At 42.8% G+C, this 16,841-nt stretch overlaps 1 protein-coding gene across 1 annotated transcript in view; it reads left to right on the forward strand.

The window, feature by feature from the left end:
* The first annotated feature begins 457 nt into the window (after positions 1 to 457).
* The window catches only part of Pnlip (pancreatic lipase), a 37,725-nt gene continuing 21,341 nt past the window's right edge, over positions 458 to 16,841 (forward strand). Inside the window, exon 1 of the mRNA XM_039102162.2 lies at positions 458 to 941. The gene's annotated coding sequence lies outside the window, so the exon portion shown is untranslated. The remainder of the gene's footprint in view (positions 942 to 16,841) is intronic.

Consider the following 16,841-nt stretch of genomic DNA (forward strand, 5'->3'; position numbering starts at 1 on the left):
TCCAGAAGCTTGTGAGACCTGCCTTCTTTCCTGTTGACACCCACCAGAGGGGCCCTGAATGAGGCAGTGGTGTCATAGTTGGGTTATCGTGACATCTCGTTTGCAGGGAAGGTGGAAGGGAACAGGTTTTGAGTTATGGTGGCAAGTACGTGCAGCACCTGTGGTCCGTGAGAGTCTTCTGTGTACTGCCCACTGGGTATCCTCATCCTCAGCAGAGTCCATCTGGGCCCCAGGCAGACTCCTCGTTCTCACCTCGGGTCACACGTCCCATAGAGAAGATGAATATTAACGGTTCTATTCAAGCACTCTGCTGGAGCAAGAATCTGGGGTAATTTAGATGCAGAAATAGAAGGAGATTGTTTCCCTCCCCCCAGTAAAACAAGGATCCTTTCTGGATGTTGGTACTATGCACAACAATTATTTCTTTAGAAATATTCATGAGCACAACCCAAGCCATTAGGATGTCTGCAGGCCAGTAGGAGGGTTGTTTTATTTATTTTTTTTTAAACTTGAACTTCTAATGGACGTTTGGGGGGAAATCGGTGAGTAGTGAAATACTGAAATGCTCTAAACTACTTTTCTACTGGGAAATAAATGGCAGTCTAAAGGGCTGGATAAATCACTGTGGCTAATACAATTCCCTGGTGCTGCCTCTCATGAGTCCGTGCCAAGAAGATTGGGTTTGTATAGATTTATACAAACAAGGTCAGTCTATAGAAAGGGGAGCTGTTTAGCCAGCATTTGGGCAACATAAATGCAGACTATTCATTATAGAGCCACGCCTGCTGTAGTTTCCCATGAGATGAGAGAATGGATAGCCCACGTACACAGCAGTATTTATTGCCGCTGATAGAGAGCACTGCAGGACTCAACCCTGGGCCCTGACGCAACAGCCCGTGCATCAGACATTGTTGAGCATTGGCTTTGTCTCTTATCAAAAGGTAAGAAATTTGTCTAATTTTAATTTTAGTTTTTCACTCCTATGTTGGATGATTTATATGTAACTTTAGTTGTTGCTCTATGTATCTTTGTATCTCCATCACTGGTTTCATCCTTATGGCTTTTTTTTAAACTGAATTTTAAAAGTCTTTGCACATCAAGAATATTTGTTTTTCTGATACTATGTTTTGTCCCCAGGTTGTGGTTTATATTTTGGGATTTTTTGTTTTTGTTGTTTTAATGCTATGTTTTTGTCTTCGTTTTTATGCATTTGTGGGTGTGATAAATGAGTTTAGATTATCTTTTATTTCCTTTTCAAATAGCCTGGTTCTATGAAATCTGTAACGTTCCAGTGATTGAATGATGCCTTTGGGGGTTGGGGATTTAGCTCAGTGGTAGAGCGCTTGCCTAGCAACCGCAAGTCCCTGAGTTCGGTCCCCAGCTCCGAAAAAAAGAAAAAAAAAAGAATGATGCCTTTGCATTAGATTCTATTCATGTAGATACTTGGGTCTGATGTAGATGTCTGCTCTGTTCACTTGTCATTCCTCAGCTTTGACGTCACTGGTATTTGGGGACAAGATACATTTTTGTCATCAGACTAGGCATTGGGGCCCACTCTGTGGACTATTGTAGAATGTTCACAACATGTCTGACTTCTGCCCGCTGGTTGCAGACCCAATCCTACAGATGTAACCATCCAAAATGCCGTTGAACACCTCCAACTGTGGTTGAGGCCCAAGATATTACTACTTGAGAACCCTAGTTTGCTTCACAATATGTCATTATTTCAATGACTTTGTTTTCTAAAGTATTTTAACATCAGCCATAAAATTCCTCTTCTGAGTTTCCATCACTAGATTTCCAGAGTTTGGAATCATCTGCCTAATCAAGAAACAAATCCCTGATGGACATTATGTATCAATAATGTATATACATATCCTGCTACAATGTATCCATCTTGCATTCCATTCTGATAGAGGTGCATATGACTGGCATGTTTTGTGAGACTCAGTCTCCTAGTTCCATAGGGCATCCACTGAGTCCGGGGTTTTCTCTGTAAGCAGAGAGTGGCAGTCTCCATTGATAAAGAACATAAACTGTTCTGTGCATAGCTGGTTCATCTGTTGAGCATTTCTGAAGCTCAGTTTTGTCAGTTACAAGCTGACCGTAATACCAATAGGTTTGAATCTGAAATGTGCCCCAAGGCTCATGGTTGCTACACAGTCTCCAGCTGATGTCTCTGTTTTAGGAGATGGTGGAACCTTTGGGAGATAGGGTCAAGCAGGTGGGTGGAGGTCTCTAGGAGAACATTATCCCTGCCTACTTCCTGTCTTGTTCTGTGCTTCCTGGTCCCCCATAGTGTAAGCAGCCTCTGCCACACGTCTCCACCACCGTGAACTGAGCAGTTCCTCCATGCCTTCACCACTATGACAGGCTGAAACCATGAGCCCAAATAAATCTTTTCTTTCTTTAGTTGTTTCTGTTAGACATCATGCTCACAGAAATGCCAGTGAAACTGATACAGACAATACAGATAGAAAGACAAAACAAAAGCACTCCGGCTTCAAGGTGTTGACACTGTTAGTCTTTATTTCAGTTCTGAGATAATTTGTGCCTTACCTGGTTTTGTAGATCCTCTTCTTCACAAGATAAAGTATTTCTTTGGAACGGAATCTGTTTATTTTTACATGTAAATTCAACAAGCAAATACCTCCCGGAATTCCCAAATTATCTTTCATGGTTTTTATTTATTAATTTACTTTTAGCATACGAAGAAAATACTGTTTCCTCCACAGAGATAGCATACTGCTTGCTACTACAAACAATTATTTAAAAATTCATTTAAAAGGTTAAAATCTATAGCATAAAAGAAAAGTAATATATTCAATCATACTGCATCATCAAGTTCTATTCCAGGAAAGAGATCACACAGGTTGATGATCCAGTCCCACACCTGGAGAGTATGTTCTAGCATAAGTAGCTTACCCGGCACTCATAGCCGAGATGCTTGAGTTGGGGGGGGGGGGATCACATTTGCAACAGAAAGAGGAAACAAATACCAACCAAGAATGGTCAAGGCAATTTACAGAGAAAGAAACCCAAACAGACAGAGATGGTGACCGAGTAAGTACGATTGGCGATCAGGTGAGTTTGACCCAAATCACAAGGCGGTTCTACTACCGAAAGACTTGACTGGGGGTTCTTCTTAAATGTTCGGTGACGTTAAGTTACGGTGAGGTACAGATGTCCTGGAACAGCGTGCTGCTCTCTGGAGGAATCAGCTGATGCTATCCAGCACAGACGAAGCTCAGGCTGTCAGGTGCCTGTAATTTATGAAGTATGATCCTGAGCATCCACAGCAAGCAGCAAACTTTGTAATGCCGAATACCATAAATAATCCAAATGTCAGCCAGCTTTAAAAAAATCCCACCCTAAATTAACAACGATGTGATCGTACAGCATAATGCCATATTGAAACGAACCCAGAATCAAAGTTACATATGACGTGGGTGAGTTTCAGAAGTACAACCGTGAATGCAAAAGAAAAACCACAAAGAACACACACATACATGTATGTGCACATGCGCGCACACACAAATACACTTACACACATATACACAGGCACACACACATGCACACACATGAATACGTACACACAAAATATAGTAGAGAATGAGAGAGGCACCTGACAACATCCACTGGCTTCCACACGCCACACACATGAACACACACACACACATCACCCCACCCGCACTATTTTAAAGGTCCAAATGCATATTGTATATCAAAGTATAAAGGAAGTATGGCACTGGAAACGTGCTGAGGCATCCAATTGGGAGAGAAGAGGATGAAAAAGAATCCCCTCACCTGGGGCTTTGTCCTGCTCCCTCAGCTACAGGGTGGATCTGTGGGGCCTTGTCCAGGAATGCCTTCAACGGGTATTTGAAGAGCCTCCTTCTGTTTGGAAAGATAACAGAATTCTGCCCCCAATCTGATTCTGATGGAGAGATTTAAACAACCAATACGAGTAGTTAACAGTATGCATTCTATAGCGATACGTGCTAAGGATTTTTAAAAAGGAAATGCAGAAGACAGGGAGCCTAGGTCAAAGTGGGTAGGTTTTGAAGTTTGATGCTTGGTGGTCAAGGAAGGGCTTACTGTAGGGATAGCCTCCTGGGGAAGCCCTGGGGGAAGGGAGACTCAAGCCAGAGGTATAAGATAGCTGCAGGCGGAAGAAGGTCAGAGCTGAGGCAGGATACCCCAGCTGAATGGAATGTACTCTGGGAAGGGTGTGGAGCTTGATAAGAGTAAGTGTTCATTCTGAAGGAGCTGGACTTGGATCCCAGTGAAGACTTCCTTTGAGGAGAATGTGACACCCCTGGACGATTCTGAGCAAAAGACTTACAACCACTGCTTATTAATCTTTATACTTGACGTGGATATTTGCTTCAGTTTGCGTGTTTCCCAAAATGCAAATAGTAAAAGCCTAACCCCCAGATAATCCTACTAGGAGGAGGAGCATTTCCGGGGTGATTGGCAGAACCCTCCTTGATGGCATTAGCGTCCCTGTAGAGAGGTCCCAGAGAGACCATGTATCCTTTCTCTATGTGAAGGCACAGCAAGAAAAGTTGATGCATAGAAGTACAATCTGCCAGCATCTTCCAGCTTCCCCGGCCATAATGCATTTCTGTTTCTATAAGCCCATAGGTTAAGGATAGTTTGTTATACTATCCCAAGTGGACGATTCTCTTCTGACAGTATTATATTTTTTGAAAATTTAAAGACTAAAATAGGTTTCCCTTTCTCCTCCTCCTCCCCTCTGCTTTATTCCCACGGATTTGGGGGAGAAGTTAGTACTACTCAGTGCTGCACTCAGTAAACAAGATCAACACACAGCTATAAATGTCGGAGCTGCCGCCATTCAGGTTTTGGTGTTGTAGCTAGAGCTGCTGTGAAGACTTGGTCTTTCTGACCCAAGGGTTGACCCGAAAGTTACAGAAACAGTTGGTTCTAAGATTTCCTTCTCTTCTCTGATGTCCTCCTCTTCCCCAGAGAATAAGAACGCATTAAAACCAAACATGAGATTTTATAGTTAGGGGTGTTGGAAAGATGACAGCTCAGCGGTTAAGAGCACTGACTGCTTTTCCAGAGGTCCTGAGTTCAATTCCCGGCAACCACATGGTGCCTCACAGCCATTGGCAATGGGATGTAATACCCTCTTCTGGTGTGTCTGAAGGGAGCAACAGTGTATTCACATACATTAAATAAATACATCTTTTTAAAAAATGATTTTATAATCAGATGTCCAACATGCACTGGAAAGGAAATTCACACTTTTCTATCCACAACTGATCTGACTCGGTTTTAGGAGTAGCTCATTTCTTCGTGCTTTGCCTTACAAGGTACACCATCGCTCAGCCTACCCTGTGATCTGCCGGGTGCACTAACTCTGCTCTCCCGTTTGTCTCGCTCGCTATTGCTTGCCCTGTTCTCCGCAGGTGAGTGCCTCTTCTAGAGACTCATGGCAGACATCAATGATACTTTCCCGTGTGCCCTGACACCACACTCCCATAATCCTGCTCCTGCTGAGCTGATGGGCAGACAAAAGTCTCCCATGCCTGTTCCCTTGAAGAGACATTTCCTGACACGTTTCTAGTTGGAATTTCCCGAGTTGAATCCCAGCTCCCTGGTTTGCCATCTTTTGTCTTGTGGCCTAGAACTAACTCTTTCTTGATTCTTTAGCCATGGGTGCTGCTAGTCCTCTCCACTTCTCTACATTACTATGAAGATGTACATAGGCCAATAAGAATTTGTTCTAAGCCGAAATCACACTGAGTTTTGAATGGTCTTGTTGGATTAAGGGGAATTATTGCCTATTTTTCTGTTTCATTTTCCTGCAAGTTAGAAAAGTTATTCCTAAGAAAAGTATGTAGCGGGATATATATATCTTTGCCAAACTCCCACAATAAGTTCTGTAGTAAGAAAGCCTTTCCAACTGTAAGCATAAGCATGTAGAGACTCAGAACTATGACATCATAAAAATCACAATGAAAAAGCAATCTGTAGATGCAGATGATCACATTCACAGGTAAACTTCATGTGTGCACTTACTGATCACATTCACAGGTCATGTGTGCACTTACTGATCACATTCACAGGTAAACCTCATGTGTGCACTTACTGATCACATTCACAGGTAAACCTCATGTGAGCACTTACTGATCACATTCACAGGTAAACCTCATGTGAGCACTTACTGATCACATTCACAGGTAAACCTCATGTGAGCACTTACTGATCACATTCACAGGTAAACCTCATGTGTGCACTTACTGATCACATTCACAGGTAAACCTCATGTGTGCACTTCCTGATCACATTCACAGGTAAACCTCATGTGAGCACTTACTGATCACATTCACAGGTAAACCTCATGTGTGCACTTCCTGATCATATTCACAGGTAAACCTCATGTGTGCACTTACTGATCACATTCATAGGTAAACTTCATGTGTGCACTTACTGATCACATTCACAGGTAAACCTCATGTGTGCACTTACTGATCACATTCACAGGTAAACCTCATGTGAGCACTTACTGATCACATTCACAGGTAAACCTCATGTGTGCACTTACTGATCACATTCACAGGTAAACCTCATGTGTGCACTTACTGATCACATTCACAGGTAAACCTCATGTGTGCACTTACTGATCACATTCACAGGTAAACCTCATGTGTGCACTTACTGATCACATTCACAGGTAAACCTCATGTGTGCACTTACTGATCACATTCACAGGTAAACCTCATGTGTGCACTTACTGATCACATTCACAGGTAAACCTCATGTGTGCACTTACTGATCACATTCACAGGTAAACCTCATGTGTGCACTTACTGATCACATTCACAGGTAAACCTCATGTGAGCACTTACTGATCACATTCACAGGTAAACCTCATGTGTGCACTTACTGATCACATTCACAGGTAAACCTCATGTGAGCACTTACTGATCACATTCACAGGTAAACCTCATGTGAGCACTTACTGATCACATTCACAGGTAAACCTCATGTGAGCACTTACTGATCACATTCACAGGTAAACCTCATGTGTGCACTTACTGATCACATTCACAGGTAAACCTCATGTGTGCACTTCCTGATCACATTCACAGGTAAACCTCATGTGAGCACTTACTGATCACATTCACAGGTAAACTTCATGTGTGCACTTCCTGATCATATTCACAGGTAAACCTCATGTGTGCACTTACTGATCACATTCATAGGTAAACTTCATGTGTGCACTTACTGATCACATTCACAGGTAAACCTCATGTGTGCACTTACTGATCACATTCACAGGTAAACCTCATGTGAGCACTTACTGATCACATTCACAGGTAAACCTCATGTGTGCACTTACTGATCACATTCACAGGTAAACCTCATGTGTGCACTTACTGATCACATTCACAGGTAAACCTCATGTGAGCACTTACTGATCACATTCACAGGTAAACCTCATGTGAGCACTTACTGATCACATTCACAGGTAAACCTCATGTGTGCACTTACTGATCACATTCACAGGTAAACCTCATGTGTGCACTTCCTGATCATATTCACAGGTAAACCTCATGTGTGCACTTACTGATCACATTCACAGGTAAACCTCATGTGTGCACTTACTGATCACATTCACAGGTAAACCTCATGTGTGCACTTACTGATCACATTCACAGGTAAACCTCATGTGTGCACTTCCTGATCATATTCACAGGTAAACCTCATGTGTGCACTTACTGATCACATTCATAGGTAAACCTCATGTGTGCACTTACTGATCACATTCACAGGTAAACCTCATGTGATCACTTACTGATCACATTCACAGGTAAACCTCATGTGTGCACTTACTGATCACATTCACAGGTAAACCTCATGTGTGCACTTACTGATCACATTCACAGGTAAACCTCATGTGTGCACTTACTGATCACATTCACAGGTAAACCTCATGTGAGCACTTACTGATCACATTCACAGGTAAACCTCATGTGTGCACTTACTGATCACATTCACAGGTAAACCTCATGTGAGCACTTACTGATCACATTCACAGGTAAACCTCATGTGAGCACTTACTGATCACATTCACAGGTAAACCTCATGTGAGCACTTACTGATCACATTCACAGGTAAACCTCATGTGTGCACTTACTGATCACATTCACAGGTAAACCTCATGTGTGCACTTCCTGATCACATTCACAGGTAAACCTCATGTGTGCACTTACTGATCACATTCACAGGTAAACCTCATGTGAGCACTTACTGATCACATTCACAGGTAAACCTCATGTGTGCACTTCCTGATCATATTCACAGGTAAACCTCATGTGTGCACTTACTGATCACATTCACAGGTAAACTTCATGTGTGCACTTACTGATCATATTCACAGGTAAACCTCATGTGTGCACTTACTGATCACATTCACAGGTAAACCTCATGTGAGCACTTACTGATCACATTCACAGGTAAACCTCATGTGAGCACTTACTGATCACATTCACAGGTAAACCTCATGTGTGCACTTACTGATCACATTCACAGGTAAACCTCATGTGAGCACTTACTGATCACATTCACAGGTAAACCTCATGTGTGCACTTACTGATCACATTCACAGGTAAACCTCATGTGAGCACTTACTGATCACATTCACAGGTAAACCTCATGTGTGCACTTACTGATCACATTCACAGGTAAACCTCATGTGTGCACTTACTGATCACATTCATAGGTAAACCTCATGTGTGCACTTACTGATCACATTCACAGGTAAACCTCATGTGAGCACTTACTGATCACATTCATAGGTAAACTTCATGTGTGCACTTACTGATCACATTCACAGGTAAACCTCATGTGTGCACTTACTGATCACATTCACAGGTAAACCTCATGTGAGCACTTACTGATCACATTCACAGGTAAACCTCATGTGTGCACTTACTGATCATATTCACAGGTAAACCTCATGTGTGCACTTACTGATCACATTCACAGGTAAACCTCATGTGTGCACTTACTGATCACATTCACAGGTAAACCTCATGTGTGCACTTACTGATCACATTCACAGGTAAACTTCATGTGTGCACTTACTGATCACATTCACAGGTAAACCTCATGTGTGCACTTACTGATCACATTCACAGGTAAACCTCATGTGTGCACTTACTGATCACATTCACAGGTAAACCTCATGTGTGCACTTACTGATCACATTCACAGGTAAACTTCATGTGTGCACTTACTGATCACATTCACAGGTAAACCTCATGTGTGCACTTACTGATCACATTCACAGGTAAACTTCATGTGTGCACTTATTGATCATATTCACAGGTAAACCTCATGTGTACACTTCCTGATCATATTCACAGGTAAACCTCATGTGTGCACTTACTGATCACATTCACAGGTAAACCTCTTGTGTTCAGTTAGGACTCCCTTCAATAATAGTTACTGCTACAAGCCTTTCAGGGTTTAAAATTGGGAGCAGGTGAGTGCCTCTTCTAGAGACTCATGGCAGACATCAATGATACTTTCCCGTGTGCCCTGACACCACACTCCCATAATCCTGCTCCTGCTGAGCTGATGGGAAGACAAAAGTCTCCCATGCCTGGCTTCATGTTTCACTTCTTGCCTTCTTTATTTGGCTCTATAGCAAAGAGAAATAAGAATGCATTTGCATTCTGGCGTGAGGCATGGAACCTTCCGGAAATGTCTCAGATGCAGGTCAGACAAGATGGAAAGAGAAAGGTTCAGACACAGATGGGAAGGGAGAAATTGGTTGTGATGGGGACCTTAAGTTCAACAGAAAATGGAATTGAATGAGTAAATAGCCCAGGATACCTCGGGCTGGGGAAATCTGTTTCATAATGGCCGGCCTGAGAAATGGCAAGGACAGACATCCTGATTCCTTAAGAGGAGCATGTCTGCCAGTTGCAAGGGAGATCTTAGGAGATCCTGGTTGGCTCTGAACCTCTGGGAGAGAAGCTCAGCAAGGATTAATACGTGCTGCAAACTTTATTTTAGCTTATCACCTGGTCAGTTAACAAAGACAAGTTCTCAGCTCATATTGTGGGTAAACTATTACACCCTTGGATTTTGGAAGATTTCCCATGTATTTCCCACAGCGCCTGTGCGAATGTCAAGGACACATGCTTGAAAGGCAGCGACAAAGGCGACTTTCAAGCAAGACTGTTTGTTAAAGCTGTATGTATTTTATCAAATCAATATGAAACTGAACAAGTGACGTTTGTCGTGAATTTATGACCCTGAAACTCTGGACTTCATATATACCTACCAGGAAGTATGTCTCAGAATGTTTATAATAGAAGTGGAGAAGACAGCTCATCATCGGTAGACATTTGCTGTGCAAGCACAAGAATCTGATACGAGCTGCTCAGAACCCAGGCAAAATTGCAGGGTGCACCACCTGTAATTCTGGCCTTGGGGTGGAGAGACAGCTAGCTAGCTAGCAAGGTTTAGCCATATTGATAAAGCTCTAGGTTTGATTGACAGGACTTGCTCCATTGAATAAGGTGGAGGAGCACCTGAGGATGATTCCTGTCAGAGACATCAGGGCTTTACGTGCATGTTCACACACACAAGCACACCCACACACACACACACAAAGAAGGGAGAGCAAGAATATTTGGAATCTCAGGAAACATTATATAATTTAATTTTAACTTATATGTGTTGACATCATTCTTGCCCTCCCATTTAATTTCTTTTTTCGGTTAGGGATTTTAATGTGACCTGTCTCATCTGGTGTCATTGTGTATGTAGGTGTGTGATGGCAGGAACGTATGTGCCCGATACCCACAGAAGGGAGGAGGGGCCATCAGATCTCCTTGAGCTGAAGTTACAGACAGTTATGAGCTACGGTGTGGGTGCTGGGAAGTGAACCTGGGTCTTCTGCAAGAGCAGTCAGTGCTTTCAGCCATTGGACTGTCTGTCTGGACTCTACTCTTTAAATTAATTTTGTTATTAAATTATTTAAAGTTGTACTTATGGAAACTTTCCACTCTTGCGTTTTGATGGATGTATACCTTTGTGGTAACACCGCACCATTAGCGGTTCCCACCCTGACATACACCTCCATACCACCCCTTCTAGCCTGGGCCTTAACTTTTTCACAGCCATGAATCCATTTGTCCTCTTGCCTCGGCCTGAAGAAGCTGCATATTTTCTTTCCATGCATTTCCTAGAAAAGCGAATCAGTCTGAAAAACTCGTGTATCCAGACTCCTTAATTCAGCGAGATGATCTTGAGATTCCAGGTTTCTAGATGACTAAGCATTGCCATGTTGTATGGCTATGATATAGTCACTAATTCATTTGCCTGCTGAAGGGAGTTTGGAGAAACCTGGGGCACAGCCTGAGGTCACAGGAGCGTGGTAGAGAACCTAATAAGGAAGGAAACACTCCAACAATTTGCCAACTCCAGGGGGTCTAGGGACTTTCCCTGGGATTCAGAATTATAAACGCAATTTCCTACAGAATTAGAACAGAATAAAATAGAGTAGGTTAGCTGATTGACAGACAGATGGCTGACAGATGCCAATACAGAGAATGCTGTCACATTAGGGGCTGGTGATCAAGCATGGGACTGGGTTAGGGGGATTTGGCTATGGGGAGCCTCAGTTTCTGCATTTATGATGTAAAAAATGCTTGAACTTATTTCTGAAATTGCTATCTTTGCAAAGTAATGCTAGTCAGCAAATCTGTCTTAGTTCGTTTGTCATTCATTCTGAAATTTCTACAGCTTATCCTGTTTCTTCATTGTTTTCTGACTTTATTCTGGTCATAGTAAATTCACCTTTAAAAGGCTCTGACCAGACACCTGCGAGTTTTCATGTGAAATGACCTTGACTGATAAATAACAGATATAACAGAAATAAGAAGGTGGTAGAGACTCAAAGCCTTTCAATTCAGAAAGTATGGATGGCTTCATCCTGAGAGATCCTTTTGACTTTGCTCCAATAGATTCAGTTGTGGGGCCCTCTAGTGGGAAAATCTGCACACCGCACCACAACTGCTTCCAGACTGGGTAGCCGCTGCCTCTATATTCTGTTCATGAAACAAGAATCATTGTCTTATGACAGTAAAATTCTCAAGATTCATATCCTCATTCAGGTTAAATTATAATTTGCATTTAATGCTAAAATGTATGAGGGACTACTCGTGTGAGATCATTACATTTAAAATTATTTTTTCTATCTACTTGCTATCAATTTTTTCTGGCATTGTCAGCCTTGTAGATTTAAATCATAGAGATGCCGTTCTCATAGCTCCCCCCATCCTCTGCTTCCCCCAAAGTTTCCCACTCTTCAGGACTTGTGGTTATCTCCAGGCATCCTAGAAGAGAAAACTCTTTGGTCTTTGGTATTTCCAGGCTTACGCCCTGAGCAGGAACTGCCCATCGAGGCAAAGCCACATTACAGAAGCAGCCGCTCATCCCTGACAGGGTCCTGGTCATTCCCTAGGACCTTCCGACCCTCACACACTCCCAAATTTGCAGCTATTGACACTTAGACTGTGTCGGGGGCTGTGTTGAGACTCTGTGGGTGTTAGTTCTGACATTTGCCCAATAACCGAGGATGTTTACCATGACTGCTCCCATTTTTACAAAGGAAAATGGCAGGGGGCCAATTCCCATGGTGTTCTTGGGTAACATAAACAGTAAGATCGAAGATTTGCTTCATGGAATTGTATGGGAGTTTTGTCCGCACACAGACAGGACTTAGAGCGGGTGTGTAAACCCTGAGCGTGTTCTCTCTGCAAAGGCAGCATGGCAATGTATTTGCACTTAGTCTACAAACATCAAGTTTATAGGCACAGGAAGAACCATCTGTCAACCCAAACATGGGCCTTGAGAATGGCAGCACTGTCAGCCTCTGGGAGTAGCAGCCCACAGGCTTGGGCACTCCCTGCTATGTGAGTCTGGGGCCACTGGGACAGAAACAACAGGGAAAGCACTGGCTGGTGCAAGTCCATGTCTACAGGAAGAAGAGATCAGTATGGGTTCTGTCCTGAAGGATATAGCAGAAAGTCCCTCCCAGTGGCCCATACAGGGCTGCGAATTGCGTGCACCCCCTTAAGCTGCTCACGAAAACTCCTATTTCCTAGGGAGGATGAGAGTGCAAAATATGCTCACAGAGGGAGCCAGGCAGTGCTTGTCACACACGCACTTAGGCAATTCAAGGAAGTTCACAGAATACCCAGCATGCAGAGTTCGTCTTAAGGGAGAGGCATCCGTCTGCCGTATAGAGGAATGTTTCACACCCAGGACTCTGAGTGGCCAACTCACAGAGGGGCAATTCGTCTCTAAGTGGCTGCTCTTCCAGTGGCATAAATATTGTTTTGTGTTGTGTCTTCTCAGTTTGGAGAAGCCCCAGTGCATCATCTACTCATCTTTGTAGCTGCAGTTCAGAGAAGATCTCTAGTGATCCCTGGTCAGACGGGCTCCTCCATTTCCAAGGCCATGTAGCTGTTTTTATTTGGATAGCAATTTTGTTAACTTTACCTTCTCACTTTTAAATATCTATTAGGAGGCAGGCATGACGATGCACACCCTTAATCCCAGCACTTGGGTAGAAGAGGCTGGTGGATCTCTATGAGTTTGAGGCCATCTTGACCTACATAGCAAGCCCGGGACAACCAGGGATATATAGAGTGATTTTCTCTCAAAAACAAAAATAAATAAATAAATAAATAAATAAATAAATAAATAAATAAATAAATCATAGTTGTCATGAGTCAAATCGCAGACATCCAGATGGGTATCTCTCAGATGTTCATGGCCTTCAAGGCTCGATGGAGATCTTTTTGGTGAGCACACACCTGTTTATCAGGTGGAAGTGGCTCTCGGGCTCTCACTGGCTGGCTCTCAAATGATGCTGGAACTCTTAGTTTATGGACCACACATTGAGTAGCCAGAGTATAGGCTTCTTTATCAGAAGATACAAATAAATATTATATGCAAAAAAAAGAATTCTTTGATTCTGAGGCTATAAAACCACCAGGTACAAAGAGAGCCTTTTCCCCGGGACCACATTATGTCTCATCAAATTCACTGAGTACTTGATATGACTCCTTCTTTCTATTACAAATGAGTTTTTTTTTCTTTTTTCTTTTTTTCGGAGCTGGGGACCGAACCCAGGGCCTTGTGCTTGCTAGGCAAGCGCTCTACCACTGAGCTAAATCCCCAGCCCCACAAATGAGTTTTAAATGTCACTTTAGCTCTCCGTGTTTGGTGGGGACTGTGCTAAAAGGAGGGAAGAGAAAGGGAACTTATCACCGACCTTGTGCTGATGTACTCTGCGCTATCCATTGGTGGAGTCAGACTGGTGGAGCAGCCCATCATCCGTCTAACTTTGCTTCACCTTTTATCCCTCTGAAACAACTCTTGGCAACAAACTTGCTAAGCACTTGCCTCATAGTTTAATGTTTCAACCTGCTTCTGATCCAGTTGAAAGCTGTTGTGATATCTTGGACAGAATTTATTTTTACATTTCTTTTCTGCATGTGTATGTGGCATGTCAGGGAGAGCCATGTGCATGTGTACTGGCATGTGAATAAGCAGACACATGGGTGCCTGTGTACATACAGGTCAGAAGTAGGCTGACACCAGGGGTCTTCCTTGTTGTTCACGTTCTACTATTCAGACACAAACATACACACATACACACATGTATGATGCAAACACACACATGTATGTATATATGTATATATATATATGTATATATATACACACACACACACACACACTCATGCTTATTCAGAGGGTCATTGTCTCTTCCTCCATCTAGAGCTGCCTAATTCAGATAGTCTATCTGGACAACTTCTTCTGGGGATTTTGTGTCTGCAACTTGTATGCTAGGCTTACCATACCTGCCTGGCATTACATGTGTGCCAGGAATGCAAACTCTGGCTCTCATGCCTGTTTGGCAAGAGATCTACCCTCCAAAATACATACCCAACCCTTGAGTAAGAACACCATTCATCAATGTTATGGAACCTGATTTCATCAGAGAACTTATGACACGTCAATCTCTGAGAGGCTGCACTTCCTGCAGTTTCTAACTCCCCCAGCCCTTCAGGATAGTCTTGCTTTGCCTGAAATGTTTAGTGGGGAAAATGTCATGGCGGTCGCCAGGGATCACATCACCCATAAAGAAACAGAAAGGAATAAAAGAAATTGAACATTTTCCAGTAATTTTTCTATGACTCATACAACTTTCTGCACATCATGTACTTAAGAAATACTTTACTTAACTACGCATCCAAGAAATGATGCTTTAGAGGAAATTAAATTTAACTTTAAACTAAATTTAATTTAACCCCAATCATCTAAATGGCTACTTCATCTGAAATATTTGCCTTCCAAGCACGTTTGATACTGTCTAGACCTAGCTGTGTTCACCATATGAAAGGAAGGCAATAACTGGCTTTGTTGTCTTATGTTAATAGTGGAGTTATATTGATTATTTATCAGTGATTTCTTAGTAATCAAGTTTTTTAAGTATGTGTTTATTTAACTTGACTTGGCGAGGTACAGCATTTCACAATGAAATTTGGTAGTGTTTGGAGGGATGGCTCCGTGCTTAACATCACTTGCTGTTCTGCGGACGACATCACCTACCCTTAGTAATCCCATCTCCAGGGTAACTGACACCCTCTTCTGGCCTCCACAGGCACCACACATATATAACATGCTTACACAGACACACATGTAGACACAAAGTATAACAAAGGAATTATGGAAAGTATATTGTGTGTTCAATACATGATGTTATGTTGCTATCAGAGTTACTGCCTATTATATATGAAGGGGAGGATGCTGATATTAACTAAAGGAAATAAACTGGGCTAAGTTAGTGTCTTAGTTAGAGTCTTATTGCCGTGAACAGACATCATAACCAATGTAAGTTTTATAAAGGACAACATTTAACTGGGCCTGGTTTACAGGTTCAGAGGTTCAGTCCATTATCATCAAGGCAGGAGCATGACAGCATCACAGCATCCAGGCAGGCATGATGCAGTGGGATCTGAGTTCTATGTCTTCACCCGAAGGAAGCCAGGAACAGACTGAGCATCCAGGCAGGCAGGAGGAGGGTCTCCAAACCCACTCACATAGTGACACACCTCCTCCAAAAAGGCCATACCTTCTAATAGTGCCACTCCCTGGGCCAAGCATATGCAAGCCATCACAGTTAGCAAGTTGTGCAAGGTTTTCTACAACCACAAATCTAGCAGATAACATTAATCTAAACAATGATAGCATTAAGTGCCTACTATGTGCTAGACCCTATTCTCTACAAAGCTTTTCAGCTGCCCATTCTCAATGAGCCTTCTGGTTGTTCCCAATGGAGTCCCTTCCAGTCTCAAGGTCCAATTCAAAGCTCATAGGTCTTTTCTTTTTCTTTTTTCTTGTCTTTTGTTGGATATTTTCTTTATTTACATTGCAAATGTTATCCCCTTTCTCCATTTCCCCTCCAGAACTTCCCTGTCCCATCCCCTCCCCCTGCTTCTAGAGGATGCTCCCTCACCCACCTACCCACCCTAAAACTCACCTACACTGGGGCATCAAACCTTCAGGACCAAAGGCCTCTCCTCCCACTGATGGCCAGCAAGGCCATCCTCTGCTACATATGCGGCTGGAGCCATGGATCTGTCCATGTGTACTCTTTGGTGGGTGGTTTAGTCCCTGGGAGCTGTGGGGGTTTGGTTGGTTAATATTGTTGTTCTTCTTACAGTGTTGCAAACCCCTTCAGCTCCTTCAGTCCTTTCTCTAACTCTTCCATTGGG

Source organism: Rattus norvegicus, chromosome 1 (assembly GCF_036323735.1).
Source record: "Rattus norvegicus strain BN/NHsdMcwi chromosome 1, GRCr8, whole genome shotgun sequence".
Taxonomy (NCBI): domain Eukaryota; kingdom Metazoa; phylum Chordata; class Mammalia; order Rodentia; family Muridae; genus Rattus; species Rattus norvegicus.